This window comes from Hyperolius riggenbachi, chromosome 4, assembly GCF_040937935.1.
Source record: "Hyperolius riggenbachi isolate aHypRig1 chromosome 4, aHypRig1.pri, whole genome shotgun sequence".
Classification (NCBI taxonomy): domain Eukaryota; kingdom Metazoa; phylum Chordata; class Amphibia; order Anura; family Hyperoliidae; genus Hyperolius; species Hyperolius riggenbachi.
The window spans coordinates 317,968,040-317,984,123 of NC_090649.1; the positions used below are offsets into that span (position 1 = coordinate 317,968,040).

The following is a 16,084-nucleotide window of genomic DNA, read 5'->3' on the forward strand; positions in this document are numbered from 1 at the left end:
ACAGAGAGAAACACAGAACGAATACAGGAAATCACAATCCCATAGAGCAGGGGTCTCAAACTCGTGGCCCGCGGGCCATTTGCAGCCCTCGATACAATATTTTGTGGCCCACGCCGGCAAAAGCTTCCTTATAGTTCGCTTCAGTGCTCCCAAGTAATCCGCCGCATCCCGCCGCTAAACGAGGGCTGCAGAGACCCCAAATCGCCCAGGGGGCAATTCACCTGCATTTCCTGGAAGGGGCAGAGCTTTCAGCTTCAGCTCTGCCCCTCCTGACGTCAATCGCCGCACGGATTGCCGCCTCTTCCCGCCCCTCTCTGTGAAAGAAGAGTGAGAGGGGCGGGCAGAGGCGGCGCCGCGATTGACGTCAGGAGGGGCAGAGCTGAAGCTGAAAGCTCTGCCCCTTCCAGGAAATGCCGGCGAATTGCCCCTTGGGCGATTTGGGGGTTCTGCAGCCCCCGTTTTGCGGCGGGGACACGGCGGATTACTTGTAATGGGAGCACTCAAGCGAACTATAAGGTAAAATAGGCAAAATAGTTTGCTTCAGTGTGAATTTGATTTTGAAATAAAAATCAATGCAAGGGACGGGGGGCGCTACTGGGTGCTGCTGATTGTGAAATCCCTTATGCGGCCCAGCCTCATCCTGACTTTGCCTCCTGCGGCCCCCAGGTAAATTTAGTTTGAGACCCCTGCCATAGAGGATCTCACAGGACATTACAGATAGTGACATCTTGTGGTTGCTTTACTATACTGCAGTTTAATCTGTTGCCATTCCTGCAGCAGTATACAGTATCTATGCCCCACAAGACTTCACTTACTGTCCCGGGGGCGTAGAAATCCTTTTCTGACGCAAATGTACACTGCGTGCACGCGTGTTCCTGTCAGCAGCACTTACAGAGCAGATTGGTGAATGGGATTATATGTTCCCAAAGCTAATTTAGGTGCCGGTTTTATGAATAATATCTGCTGTGATGAACAGCAGAGATTATTCACTGAAAACTTTTTTTTTTAAAAAAAAGCACAATTTTTTGTTTTGTTTTGCCTAGGAATCGGTGATTCAGCTTTCTAGGCAGTAAATCTAGCGGACAAATATAATAGTGCACTATACTATTTTATTTCTCTACTAAAAAATACAGTTACCCCTTTCTGTCCCTCATAGTAAAAAAAAAAAAAAAAAAAAAAAAAGACAAAGTGAAAACTTAGAAGAGAGTATTTGATTTTTTTTTTGCAAATCAGGGCTTGTCATTATTTATAACATACAGTGAAAAAGCAAAAAAATACACCTTTATTTCCAAATAAAATATTATTGCCATACATTGCACTACGGACATCATTTAAATATTGTAATAACCGGGACAAATGGCAGGGCTGTGGAGTCGGAGTTGGAGCAATTTTGGTTACACGGAGTCGGAGGTTTCATAAACTGAGGAGTCGGAGTCAGAAGCTGGATGATTTTTGTACCAAATTCACAGCCCCTGGTAAGTATTAGACTAAGGAGTCAGATTCGAGGAGTCACAGTCGGAGCCATTTTGGGTACCTGGAGTCCGAGTTGGAGTCACAGCCCTCACAAATGGGCAAACAAAATGTGTGGGTTTTAGTTACAATCACAGGTTTCTTTAAAAAGCTATAATGGCTGAAAATGGAAAAATATTTTTTTTTCATTTTATTTCTGTTAAAATGCATATAAAATAAAATAAATTTTAGCCCAATGTACCACGCAAATAAAGCCTATTTGGTGGTGAAAAAAATGTACAGATCATTTACGTGCGATAAGTAGTAATAAAGTTATTCGTTAATGAATAGGAGGAGTGCTGTAAGGTGAAAATTGCTGTAGTCCATAAGGTGAAGTAGTTAAATAATATTGTTGATAATTCTAACACACCCAATCTTCTCTCTGACGTAACCGCAACCAGCAATACCAGCTTCAGAGTCAAATGTTTCATATCTATAACAGAAATCGGTTCAAAAGGTTCTCTCGATAATGCATCTCGACCCATCAATAAATCCCACTGAGGGAATATTTTCTGTTTTCAGTGGCACAATCCTGCTAACCACCTCAAATAAATTTTTAATCAAACCCTCCTTTGCTAATGGTCTCTCTAGCGAGAGGGCTGAGCAATGAACCTTTAGAAGGGGGGGGGGGGGGGGCACACTCAATCACATAAGGGGCCAAAATCTAAAATGTAGTCCAAGTCGTGGGCCAAATTGTTTATTAAGATTTTAAATGTATTTAACAGTCTCAAACTAAGTGCCATGACTATAGTGACCATGAGGGGCCAGCATCGCTCCCTTCTGCAGAGTAGTGCAATTGAGCAGTTAAATACTATTTACCTGCACAGAGTGCTGTTTTGGCAAGAAAGGATCAAGACGAAATGTAGCCCAAGGCAAGATACTCGCGTACGTATGTTGTGGCCGCCGATTAGTTGGGCGCACGTCAAGTTGAATGACGGCTCTCCGTGCTGCCGCTAAACTCCCCGGCAGCGTTAAATAATATTTGGAGGTGTAATGCGGGGTCTAGCGATTGCCGGATCCCCGAATTACACTTACGCGGGGTGCACATCATAGCATTGCTGCTATAATGTGACAGCTTCGGTGCTCAGTGCCGTAGTTACTCGATTCGAGATACTAGCCTTCACTTCTTCCATAGTCATTTTGGTAAGCTGAGGTGGGGAAGAGGGGGGGGGGGGGTTACCAGCCACACAAGTGGGAGTGGGTCTCAAGAGGGGGCACCATGGTAATTTTGCTGAGGGGTCCCATGGGTTGTTGCTGCAACCACCTCAAACTGACAATGTTTTATCCAGAAACACTGTCATCGGTCTGCTCCTTTGGATGGGAAGGCAGGTGTGCTGTCATTATTTTAGTGCTTACAATGATGCACATTTGAAGCTCTGGACGGCCACATAAAATGGCAATGAGGGCCGCATTTGGCCCCTGGGCCTTATGCTTGACACCTGTGCTTTAGAGCATTGTTCCCCAACCCTGTCCTCAAGGCCCACCAACAGAGCATGTTTTGTGGTACTCCACAGAGGTAGTTAAAGGGACTCCGAGCTCTGTTTAAAAATAAAATTTGAACTTACCTGGGGCTTTCTCCATCCCAGCCCTGGTCGGGACGTCCCACGCCGGCCTCCTGGCTCTTCTCCCGGCGGCTGTCCGCATAGCGCGGACAGGCCGGGCCCCCGGGCGACACTGGCGAGTGTCGGGGCTTCTTCTTCCTTATACGTCACGAATGACGTCACACGCCGGCCGCCGCGCGTCATGACGGCGGCCGGCGTGACAGCACGGCGCATGCGCGATTAAACCGCGCATGCGCCGTGCTGTCACGCCGGCCGCCGTCATGACGCGCGGCGGCCGGCGTGTGACGTCATTCGTGACGTATAAGGAAGAAGAAGCCCCGACACTCGCCAGTGTCGCCCGGGGGCCCGGCCTGTCCGCGCTATGCGGACAGCCGCCGGGAGAAGAGCCAGGAGGCCGGCGTGGGACGTCCCGACCAGGGCTGGGATGGAGAAAGCCCCAGGTAAGTTCAAATTTTATTTTTAAACAGAGCTCGGAGTCCCTTTAATCAGCTCTGCTGAGACACTAATTACCTCACCTGTGCATGTGTGTGGTTTTCTGCAAAACATGTACTGTTGGTGGGCCTTGAGGATAGGGTTAGGGAACTGTGCTTTAGAGTACTTCTTAAAAGAGTTTTAGCCCATACTGTAAAAACTCTAAAACAGAACTCAACAACTTCAAATATCTAGCATGGGAAGTACACCAAGCACCCCCCTTGCAGTAGCATTGTGCTGCTTCCAATCAGCCTCTTACCCACCTGTCACTAATCTGTACAGACGTGAGTGGGAGCTCCCCTGTCCACCTCCTCCTGTGTGACAGTGATCTAGTAGTGGCAGATAAAGGGATTCAGCAACAACTTGTTACACTTTATCATTGCCATGATCACTTCCCTGACCTTTCTCTGCTTTTGGGGACGAAAGCAAACAAGAAAGCAGCTAGAAGAGGAAAGTGAGGAGTCTTCTGCTGTAATTTTCGTTTTTGTTTTTTTTTGCCATTGGGCTATAAAGAGAGCTTCAGATCCGGTGAACACAACTCAATACTACACTACAATCATTACATACTTCTGGGGATGATTGGATATTTTAAGTGATCACTACATCTCTGCTGTCTTTCAGCAACTCAAAACAGTATTTTTTTTTAGAAGAGAAGAGATACAAAACTTTACCACACATAAATCAGTTCCTCTTTTCATTTGATTGATGGATGTAGATTTCAGTAATTGCTCTTGTGCAACATTATGGGTTGTTTGACAACTAGGGTGGAACTTGTATGACAGAATATCACATGCATTACACACTGGTAAGTACAATCATGGTAACGCAGATAGTTTGCACGTTCGCTTTCATGTCAGCACAGGGCCAGGAAACAAAGTTCAGCTCTTATTTCCTGAATATGCTTGAAGTGCAATTTCTCTTTATCTCAAGATTCACATTGAGAATCCAGTAAACTTGCTGCTGGGAAACCTGCACTGAACAGATCTGCATTGAAATCATCTGCAACTTTTTAGCCCGGACTATGGCAAACCCACCACTTGCAGAGTCACCAACTGTTCATAGCTAGAGAACGTGTTACTACGGCGCTGCATCAGTTGGGTGCTGGCATAAGCCACTATTAGTAAAATATCGGCTTATCTAGCACCCATGCTAACATAAAGTCCCCTTTTACACGTGATCAGTTGCTCTCAGTTATAACTGAAAGAAAACTGATTTTCAAAGTAATGTCCATGTTTTCCTATGGCACAGTTCCCACTATGCACGTTTTAACTGAAATTTTTTCACAATGCACTGTTATAGAAAAACGCGTATCTAAGCGTAGTAATGCATACCAACGCATTAAGTCTAAAAGGGCCCTAACCACTCCATCTGATGCCTAACCCTAACACCTTCACAGAGGCATCTAACCTTAAACCCCCCCTCCCCCTTCCCTCAAAAAAGTGCCTAACAAGAAGTACATTTGGGTGCCCAAACTACCAATAGTTTTAGTGGATTGTCTATGATCCTCACTTATACCGTACTATTTTCTCAAATGATATTTTTGTAGTCAGTGTTCTCCCCAGAAATTTCTTCCAGCCGGGTGGCATGAAATAGTAGCCGGGTGGGGCAAGATGAGAGAATGCAGGGCCGGTGCTTCTGTGTGCAACTCTGCTTACAGAATAGGAGGAGGTCAGCCGATGTCAGCCGGGTGCTGACCAAAACTAGCCGGATGCTGACCAAAACTAGCCGGGTGCTGACCAAAACTAGCCGGGTGCAGCACCCGGCTAAAACAGCCTGGGGAGAACACTGGTAGTGATAGGTTGTATTGCAGAGGACACTGTTTTGAGTACTGTAACAGAGTGATTCAGTCTATGGGCCCTTCACATCACTTCAGCTGGAATGCAACTGATTCTATTTTTAAAATGCAGAACATACCAAATATTGCAAGAACTGCACATTGATGCTCACAATGCATGGCAATGACAAATGAAATGGTATGTTGGAGTCAGGGGCGTTGCTAGGCCCAAAGATCAGTGGCATGTGCCCCGGATCTATACTGGGGTGAGCCGGATGTCCCCCAGGCAGAGTAAGCTGCAGTGCCTCAATGGCGAGCATGCTGGGAGCTGTGGTGCATCAATTGGGGGTATGTTGGGTGCTGTGGTGCCTCTATGTGGGCATACCGAGTGCTGTGGTGCCATGCTGGGCGCTGTGATGTCTAAATGGGGGAATGCAGGGAACTGTGATTCTTCTATGGGGGCATGCTGGGAATTGTGGTGCCTCAATAGGAGGCCCGTGGGAGCATAGGAGGGGGTCCACTAGAAGGCCAGGGAATGCTATGGGGGAACTGCCAAGATAACCTGGCATCAGGCCAGCCAGCGGAAAGCCAGATCAGCCAGCACAGAAGCCAGGTAACTCTGCCTAGTTATGTTTAAGTGAAACTACCTATTTATATGTCTTGTTTTTTATTCATGGAGAGCGGAGATTCATCCAACATGTTGCTGGGCAGGCCTACGTAGACTGCTGTTAAGTTCATGCAAATTTGGCTTCACCCATGACCACACCCATATTCTGGTGCGTGGCCACACCCATTTTCTATTTGGAGTGACCAAAAGTGCCCCGGATCTCTTAACACCCCTTGTTGGAGTACTTGCATATTTGCATTTGATAAATCCTCAAATTTTCTCTGTGTGTTACATCACATGCCACAGCAACTTTTTGCTTTGTAATGCTGTGATAAGAACATGCCTATACGACTGTATGGACAGTACATTTACAAGCAGTGTTAAGCAGGACTAAGGCCTCGTTCACATTAGGCATCACGTATGGCCATGCGTTCGGGACGCAAGCGCACCCGATCGCACGCCACCTGCGTTGCTGATCCCATTCATTACAGTGAATGGGATCAGCAATGCGCTTGGCAAAAATTGCGTGCAGCAGTGCGATAGCGCATCACACTGCTGCAAACTGACCGTCAGAAGTGCTCTCTATGCACTTCTGATCGCATACTATACGCGCTGCTGAAATGCGCACGGCAGCGCGTATAGTGTGAACGAGGCCTTATAGTGTAAATGCTAGTTCACACTGGAGTATTTTTGCTGGTGATCAGCAACGCACTGCGCCAATACATTTCAATGTAAGTATTCTTATTGCAGAGTTGCAATTTGTATAAAAGTGCAAACATGCTGCATGCAGCAATTTCTGAGCGATCCCTGAAAAACCGCATTGCTAACGTGTCCCTAAGTGATTGCCTTTTGCAGTGTAAACTAGCCCTTATTCACATTATGGGCCTGAATCTGGGCAGAATATGCAGCATTTCCCCACATGCAAGTTGGGCAGGGAAACGATGTCTATATCCCTAATAACTTGCTGATTTCTGCAGCCACATCCCTACAGCCGTGCATATGGCCTACGAATCAGAATGGGAGTGAAACCAGCCCTTAGTGCATTTCTGTCGGTCATGACACAACACGCATAGGGCTTGATTCACTAAACCGTGCTAACTCATAACACGGCCGCGGTAGCGTTTTCGTGCGCAATTGCAAAAATTGCACACGCGATTACATGCAAAAATATCACGATTGCGTGCGACAACGTGCATAAAACACGAAAATGGCTGTGCTATGAGTTAGCACGGTTTAGTGAATCAAGCCCATAGTGTGCAATACACTTGGTCCATAGATTTGCATGCTAACATTCACAGTACACTGTGCATTCCTGCACATCACATTGTAACGCGACAGGGAACACCACAGCGCACAACGCACGTGGTTTCCCATGGGTTCGATTGTGGGCGCCAATGTTCATATTAAATAACGTGCATTCCATGCGTGGGAAATGCATGCAAGAAATCAAATTTGTGCATGTGTTGTGCAGTGTGAATAAGCCCTAAGGAACAGTCCGGAAAAGCAGAATTGGTAGCTATATGCCCATGAAAACAAGCTGGCCAAAAAGGTACGCAGCTGCACAGATTGTATCGCATCTTTTTCTCTCCACATCGCATTGTCCGTAACCTATCATTATGAAAGAAGTTTCTCGGAGTTCCAGAAACGTCATTAGAGCGTATGGAGTTGACAAGAGAGACACTGGGCGCCGTCACTGCACGGGCTGATCCGCAGGCAGACATAACACCCAGCTGTCACCCCAGCCTGCCTCCTCCTCCTCCTCTCCAGGCAGGGACGCGCTGGGGGATCCGATGACGTCACAGGCTGAGCTCTCCCCTCTGTGTGTTCTGGGAAGCAGTGCCAGGAATAACCCTGCCTGGCTGGCTGTCTGCAGACTCCCTCCCTCCGTCCCCGAGCTGCAGGCTGCCCCCCTGTCCCTCTCCTCACACGCTGAGTGACAACACTCCTCAGCCCTCCCCCCGCTTTCAGCTGCTTATTTTTAGACTAGTGCCTTGCCAGCGGAATGTCCATCTTTCTGCAGAGGAGCGGCGGAGACATGCGGCGCCCAGGCAGCGCGGAACGCACATCCCCGTCACGCCAATAGCAGGTGAGGAGAGCGGAGTCGCACGCTGTCAGCCTGTATCTCCCTCCATGACGTCATCCTCTGCCCTTGCCGCGCACGTCACGTGACCCTGCTGCTGCACCTGCTCCCTGCACACAGGTACTCTTCTGCTCTCATTCGCCATTCTCGCTTCTGTCACCTGCTCGCTACAGCCTACAGGCACGCCATGCATTAGCCATTCAGGCTCGCTGCAGTCGCTGCTGCTCCCGTTTGGTGTCACAACATGGTGCCTGCGGCGGGCTGCAGTGTTCTGGCTGACAGCCTTTCCTGTGGGCATTCCCCAAACTAATGGGAAGTGCTGGGTCCGCGCTGGGAGGCCGCTCGATCACGTTGTGCTTAGCATAGCAGCAGCTGGGGCAATATTCTGTACGTTTCTATGCATGCACCAGGGATCCCCCTGAAAACACCACCCCTTTCCATCAGCGGCTCCCTCCTCCTTCTCCTCCTCCCCCTGTGAACTCTCCCTACCCTCTCCCTGCTGCCACTGATCACAGCACACACTCACATAGACACATATCATGGGCACACACTGACAAGCAGGAGGAAGAGCACCCCCCTTGCAGTAGCATTGTGCCGCCTCCAATCAGCCTCTCACCTAGCTGTCACTAATCTGTACAGACGTGAGTGGGAGCTCCCCTGTCCACCACCTCCTCCTGTGTGACAGTGATCTAGTAGTGGCAGAGGAAGGGATTCAGCAACAACTTGTTACACTCTATCATTGCCATGATCACTGCCCTGTCCTTTCCCTGCTGCTGCTGGGGAGGAAAGCAAACAAGAAAGCAGCTAGAAGAGGAAAGTGCAATGGATTAGTGCTCTGCTCAGGAGTCTTCTGCTGTTATCTTCGGATTGCTTTTTTTGCCATTGGACTATAAAGAGAGCTTCAGATCCGGTGAGTCACTGCAGCTTCCTCTTTCCTCCATTTGCATGTGAAGATCTGATCTCTTTTAACCCTTTTCATGCTGAGGCAACCAGCCTGACCTGCTGCCCACCTCACGCCCCCTTTCCCATCACTGTAGCAGCTTACTTCCTCAGGGTCTAGTTAGCAGGACCCTCTGATCTGACAGCTAGCAGGAATACCTTTGCTGTGTAATGCGCCATTCACATAGGCTGCCCTCTCCATCGCAGGCAACATGAAAACCCCATAGGCAGACAGTTATGTAAGTATGCATGGAAGGGAGAAAATATTTGACTGGTTTACATGTTTGTCTGACTCCAGGGGTAGATAGTATTTCAGAAAGTTTACAATGGGCTTATTGTGCTGGCATTGCATATGCTTTCATACATTTGTAATAAACATGAATTGATAGACAGTGTCTCCATCATTTGGTTTCCTTGGTAATGCTAATGCTGCTGCACTGGATATCTCCTGATGTTACCTCTACACATTTTAATTGTAAGGATTTGTAAGTGCAGCCTGCTTTCATTTTCGGTGCAGCACCTTCTTGCACCCTCTCCATGTAATAACCATAAAGGGGGGAACCCATTGGTGCTGCAAGCAGGATCTGCCTTGGTACTCTGTACAGCAGGCTGGAGGGCATCAGGGAGACTGGGATGTCACAGTAGACACAAAGCAGCCACAGAGTTCTCTGTTCCTTTCTCTGGGCATTCAGCCCTTCACAAGCCTTCCACAACTATATATAGAGTGATAACTGCTTTCCTGAATCACCTAGTCATTATTGTCAGATGATGACTCTAATGGGACAAGCCAGCTCTGCAGCACCACTAGCAGAAAATATTATTGCAGTTGACCCAGATTGAGCAGTGGCTGATGCACACTAACAATAATGTCAGTTTAGGAGCTGTAGAAATTCATAAGGTAGCTCACTCATCGGTTGGCATATTAACCTTTATCCACTTTTGAATAATAAAAACACTAATACAGATAGAAATCACATAGACATTAAATAACTTCTTTACAGTGCTTGCCATGAATAGGATTTTTCTCATTCTCACAATGCGGTGTTCTGATGTGTTAAAAAGGTCCTGGTTTAGTATAAAAGAGGAGCCTGATAGTGACACTGATGATGATAGTGATTCCTGTGTAATATTATGGGAACACTGAATAGAAATAAAAATGCACCCTCTGACCCTGCCCGCGCCAAAGTGTACAGATAAGAGGAGTGTTTCATATTTACTTGAGATGGTTGGGAAATGTGGGGAATGCCCGGGCTGTAAATGTATGCAGATTAGAGGGTGGTTTGCGTAATATCCACAGGAATTTGTATGGCTTCTAATGACAGCCAGGGAAAGAGAGGGGGGTAAAGATCAGCAAATCCTGGGCTGAGTCTATTTATGGTTTTCTCCTAATCTCTGTAAATAGATCAGGGAATGTTAGGATACCAGGTCTTCCTAAAGTCTTAACTGAAATCTGCTTCCTTTCTCCCAAAGATAAACTCATGTATTTGTGTATCATGGGCAAGAGCTTGGCTGCACTGTTGTTTTGGTATGCTTGACTCTGCCCTTGTGTGACTCTCATTTCCTTCAGTGTGTCCTGTATAATTGAAGAAGTGTTCAGTAGAGACCAGTACCTGCTGAATCCAGCTGCTTGTTTGAAGCTACAGATTTCTGTTGTTGTATGTGACACATTTGTGGCCGTATTCTCAAGTTATGTGTATTGTAGTATGAATTATCCAACTACTCCAGCAATGATCATGTGTATTCCTATTACACTGGGCCATTCTCAGCCGTTTTACTTTCCCTATCCACATAATAAGGCTGTGCCAGTATTTACTGGCATGTGTGTAAGATATTACTTGTATGTGTATGTATACTGCATTGTATCTTGTAACTGTGTTTTCCAAACCTGTCCTCTCAAGTGCCCCCAACAGTGCATGCTCTGCAAGACACCCATGTACAGAATGTGGTTGTTTGTCGATCAGTATAATGCTAGTGCTTATTTGGATGGTGGGAAACACTGCTAAATATAAAGTATGCAAATTAGCTAGCTAGACATACACTGTCCGAACCTGTTATTTTATGTATTAGACTTTTATTCGATAAAAGCACTGAGCTGAATGAAAATATAGCTCAATTTTGATAATGAAATGCCATTATTTTTATTGATCAAGCACAGGGGAGGGACTGTTGGGGATAGACAGCAGCATAGCTTTGTACTGCATTAAATGGGTCATAGCTTGCATTCTTGGTATTTTGATACATTTTGAACAGATTTCTTCTGAAGTCTGATTGAAATGCAAGGCAGTAAAACAATTGGTGCTCCCTGTCCAATTTCTCACAAGGGAAATATCAATGACCCTAAGATGATCAATTTTGTATTTACCTTTGTGCTAGTACTGTATGCCCACCCATATGACTGTGGGTTTGTAAGGCCTCATTCACATATCTGTGATTTTACCTTATTTTGTGAGTACATTTCATAACATGAGTTGTTTTTGTATGAGTTTGTATATAAAATGCATGTAATCATCTGCCATAAAATAGATATCCTGTAGCTGAGTATTTAATTCATATGATTTACTGTTACTACCTCTGTTACTAGGACCACTATTACATGTAGTAGTCCTGGTAACAGCTATGGCATATGTCTTCCATAGGGTTTGCACGGAATTGTAATGATCCATGTATGTTTTCATGCAGGAGTCTGCTCTATCTAGCAGAGTCCACCTATTAGCCATCTGCAGATGAGTGCTGTCTGTGTGTGTTTGCCTGTGTGTTCTCAGGAGTGGGTGGAACGTTGGCCCGTTCCGGGAATGTTCCATGACGTGGAATAGTCACAGGAAGGGGGTTAACAAGGGGCTCTGCCTGCCATCAAACCAGATGTTCTCCCTCTCCTCTCTCTCTCTCTTCTCTATTCGCAAAACATTGCCCTGCGGGGAGGGAATTAAACTCGCTTTCTGTCTGGATATTTGCAATGATACATCTATACTAATAGCAGTGATCCATTTGAGATAGGCAGGCATGCAGCTGTCTGTGGTGACAGGCTGGGAAGTTGTGCACTGAGCTTGTTATACCCTATCCCAGGAGGATTTCCTCTTTCAGAAGAATAGTACAGTCCTTGCTTGCTCAGGGGTTCCTCCACAGTAAATACCCTGTCCTGTAAATGGAAACATCACATCACTGCATACCTTTAGCCTTCCGTTTCATTTTTGTTTTTCTTTGCTTGTAGATAAAGACAGATACATGTGAAAGCTTGGTTCTGCAAGTAATAGAATTACACTATATTTATGCATATTTTTTTTTTTTTGATGGCCGTTGCTGTTTGAATATCATTGGTTTTTAGCTATAGATTGCTGTCTGTTTTGTTGACATTTTGATGTACTGATACTTAAGCATACGTAAGTAATTTAAAGGGAACCTGAAAGTCAGCATTTCTACTTTGCTCTAAAAGATTTCTCACAGCTTGAAAGCTACTATGCCAGAATTTTGTTTAAGCAGAACATCACTGAAATGGTTAAACAAAGCACTCTGTCCTGCTATTCAGGTTCAAATCTGCATCCAAACTGGAGATAACAGTATCTTTGTTTGCATTCCAATGTTGATACATGTGTGTAAACACAGTGTAACAAGTGAAAAGGAGCTCTATGTGAAGCTCTCTGTGCTTCAATCACACAAACAGCTCAGAACAGCTAATTAGAAGATGTAATGTATAATAAAAAGCAGTGGAAATAAAAAATGCAATGGCAGGTTTCAGGGCAAGATAAACTACACTTTGGGAACTTGTAATTTGTAAACAAACAATATTACTTATGCACAAAAGCAAATATGATAACTGTATGAGTAATAAAAAGTAGGAAAACACATTTTTATTGAATGCTATGTCGGAGTTTCAGACCACTTTAACTGAGAGGGATATGGATGTTTCCTTTGAAACAATACCAGTTGCCTGGCAGCCCTGCTGGTCTCTCTGGCTGCAGTAGTGGCTGAATAACACACCTGAAACAAGCATGCAGCTAATCCAGTCTGATTTCAGTCAGAGCACCTGATCTGCATGCTTGTTCAGGGACTGTAGCTAAAAGTATTAGAGTCACAGGATCAGCAGGAGAGCCAGGCAACTGGTATTATTTAAAAAGGAAAAATCCATATCCTTCTCAGTCTAGGTTCCCTTTAGGCTGCTTACACACAGGGACGTTACAGGCGCACGTTAGTGTGCCTGTAACGCTCCCCCAACGCACAGCAATGTAACTCAAGTGGGCTGTTCACACAGCCCACGTTGCGTTACATGTAACGCTGTACGTTGCCCGGAAAGTGCAGCATGCTACGGCGTTAGAGCGGCTATAGCCGCGTTAGACTGTTTACACATGCGCAGTAGGGGGCGGAGAGGAGGCGGGGAGAGCCAGCTACAGTAGCCGGCACATGGCTACTTAATATTCACTGCACTGGCGGCCGCTGATTGGTCGGCGGGACCACGTGATGCGGAGTGTCTCGCTCCGCGTCACGTGGTCCCGCCGGCCAATCAGCACCACTCTGGGAGACTTTTTCGGAATAGAGCCGCCTAACGCGGCTCACTCTACCGTCGGCTCTTGCAGCACCATACGTTGTGTTAGGTGCACGTTATGCGACCTTAACGTGGCACCTAACGCAACGTCTTGGTGTGCAAGTAGCCTTAAAGGCTCTAATTTCATAATGTGCTGTACTACTGATTTTGATTCTGTTTCAAAATACAAGCTTATCTCTGCCAGTGTTTACTGTACAAAAGCCTCATACACTGCTGCCATTCACATCACATTACTGGACATATTCTGTGTGTGATCGCTGAACAGTCTTTCATCGGTTGATTCACACGATTTTATTTTGAAGTATGTATATTGTAAGAGCTGTAGCTGTGGGGGGATAGAGGGAAAAAGGAGCGGCATGTGCTGGACATCACACGGGGGGAACGGTACAGACTATGCAATTGGCTTCCGTCGGGGTGTTAAGTTGATCCACGGGTGAATAGCTCTAGGGTTGGGGGTTGCTGACCGCTGTACACATGACTACTGGCTCAGGTAGTCATTATTGGCTGCCTTAGTCAGATATGAGTACAGGCCTTGGGCCTGGTATACACAAGCGGATCTGCGGGCAATCTTCTCGATCGAGATTGTATGGGAACATCAAACAAAGATATATATATATATATATATATATATATATATATATATATATATATATATATATATATATATATATATATATATATATATATGTGTATGATGGCTTGCAATGTAAATTCAAATCGTATGCAGCTTGAAATTGGGCTAATCAAAAATGGAAGGAAGTGCATTTTCAAACAAAACCTGAGACGATCAAATAAAATTTTTTTATGCATACCTGGGGCTTCCTCCAGTCCCCTTTGGCCTGATCGCTCCCTCGTTGGGTTCCTCCACTGCCTGCAGGCTCAGCAATCCGTCCCGGTAACTGCGGGAGTCAGGGGCATACTGAGCATGCGGGGCCCGGCTGTGTGCGCTCCCCCATTGTGCGGAGAGTTCTGCGCCTGTGCAGTACTACTGTGCAAGCGCAGAACGCTCCCAGCCACGGGAGCGCGCCTGGCTGCTCTGCGCCTGTGCCGACTGGCTCCGACTTGTTGAATTACCAGAATGGATTGCAGAGGCTGCAGGCGGCAGAGGAACGCAACAAGGGAGTGATCAAGCTGGAGGAAGCCCCAGGTATGTATAAAACTTTTTTTCCCTTCGTCTCAGGTACACTTTAATTGGCCCAATTCCAGGCTACATTAAGTTTACCTGAAATTTGTATGCAAGCCTGACTTGTTGCACTGTCATCTCAAGAAACTGATAGGAACTACAGGACAAGTGTCGTATTTAAAATATATTTTTTTCCCCAAAAAGTACAGTTGTAGTATGTTGCTTGAAGTGTAGACAGATGGGGTACAAAGGCATGTTGCCTGGTCCATGACATGCCTCTGTGTCCCCTATGCCTGTTCTCTACCCCCCCCCCCCCCCCCCCCCACACACACACACACACACACCCTGTTGTCAATCATGGCCCCCTTTCCTGAAATTGCCAACATGCAATCTTGTTGGCAATCTCGAGGGAAAGGGGTGTGCCTTGCAGTAGAGGCACTCCTGCTAAACATACACTGGGAGTGTTCCTAACGCCAGCTGTCATTGGGCAGCTCTGCCTCTCCCCCAAAGCTCTCCCGCCTCCATGTACTCTGCCCTATGATGAGGCACTGAGAGCACAGACCTGCAGTGCCATGACCTAAGGGGTCACTGAAATTGAAAGTAGCTGATATCTGGCCACAGGAGCGGCGGAGAGCAGCGGTAATTGAGGCTACCTGATGTGGGTAGCCGACGCGGATCAGGTATTATGGACACTTGAAAGGAGAGGGATATGGAGGTTGCCATATTTATTCCCTTTTAAACAATACCAGTTGCCTGACTGTCCTGCAGATCCTCTGCCTCTAATACTTTTAGCTATATACCCTGAACAAGCATGCAGATCAGATGTTTCTATGTTAAAAGGAACCTGAGGTGTGAGACATTTGGAAGCTGCCATATTTATTTCCTTTCAGACAATACCAGTTGCCTGGCAGTCCTGCTGATCTTTCTGGTCAGTAGGGTCTAAATAACACACCTGGAACAAGAAATAAGGTGCAGATTGACTGAACCAAGTCTGAGGAATGGAACCCACTACAAATCGCAAATTGTTAGCATTTTTAAGTAGCGTTTTCATGAGCGTGTTCCAGCAATGTTGGTAGTAATTAAGTGTAAGCTTTTTAGCAGCGATTGTGATAGCGATTTGCGATTAGTGATTTTAATTCTGATTGGTCCTTTCAAATTATTACAATTTTTGTGCAGTTTGCAGTAATTTAAATTCACACACAAAATAATATGTGTAACGATTCATGAGTGATTTGCCAGCGCTTCAATACTTTAAATTGAAGCGCAAACGCTCCCAAAATGCTGCATGTCCTGTGATTGCGATTTTTGTTAATCGTAATCGCTACTGTGGAATTTGTTACATTTATTTACATTGGCAGAGCGTTTAAAATGTTTAAAAAAGCGTTCTAGCGGGTTCCAGGCCTAAATGTATGTAGGATCTTTGCAATGACAAGACAATAGTAGTAGGTTGTCTGGAAGTCTCTAATCATTTGTGGGGGTAAA

At 46.0% G+C, this 16,084-nt stretch overlaps 1 protein-coding gene across 3 annotated transcripts in view; it reads left to right on the top strand.

Annotated features, from left to right (window-relative positions):
- The first annotated feature begins 7,843 nt into the window (after window positions 1–7,843).
- HIVEP2 (HIVEP zinc finger 2) overlaps window positions 7,844–16,084 on the top strand; it is a 258,918-nt gene continuing 250,677 nt past the window's right edge. Inside the window, exon 1 of one of the 3 annotated variants that reach the window (XM_068231705.1) lies at window positions 7,844–8,123. The gene's annotated coding sequence lies outside the window, so the exon portion shown is untranslated. Of the gene's footprint in view, window positions 8,124–8,170; window positions 8,914–16,084 lie in introns of those variants that run through there. The other 2 variants (XM_068231706.1, XM_068231704.1) reach the window with 2 other exon arrangements.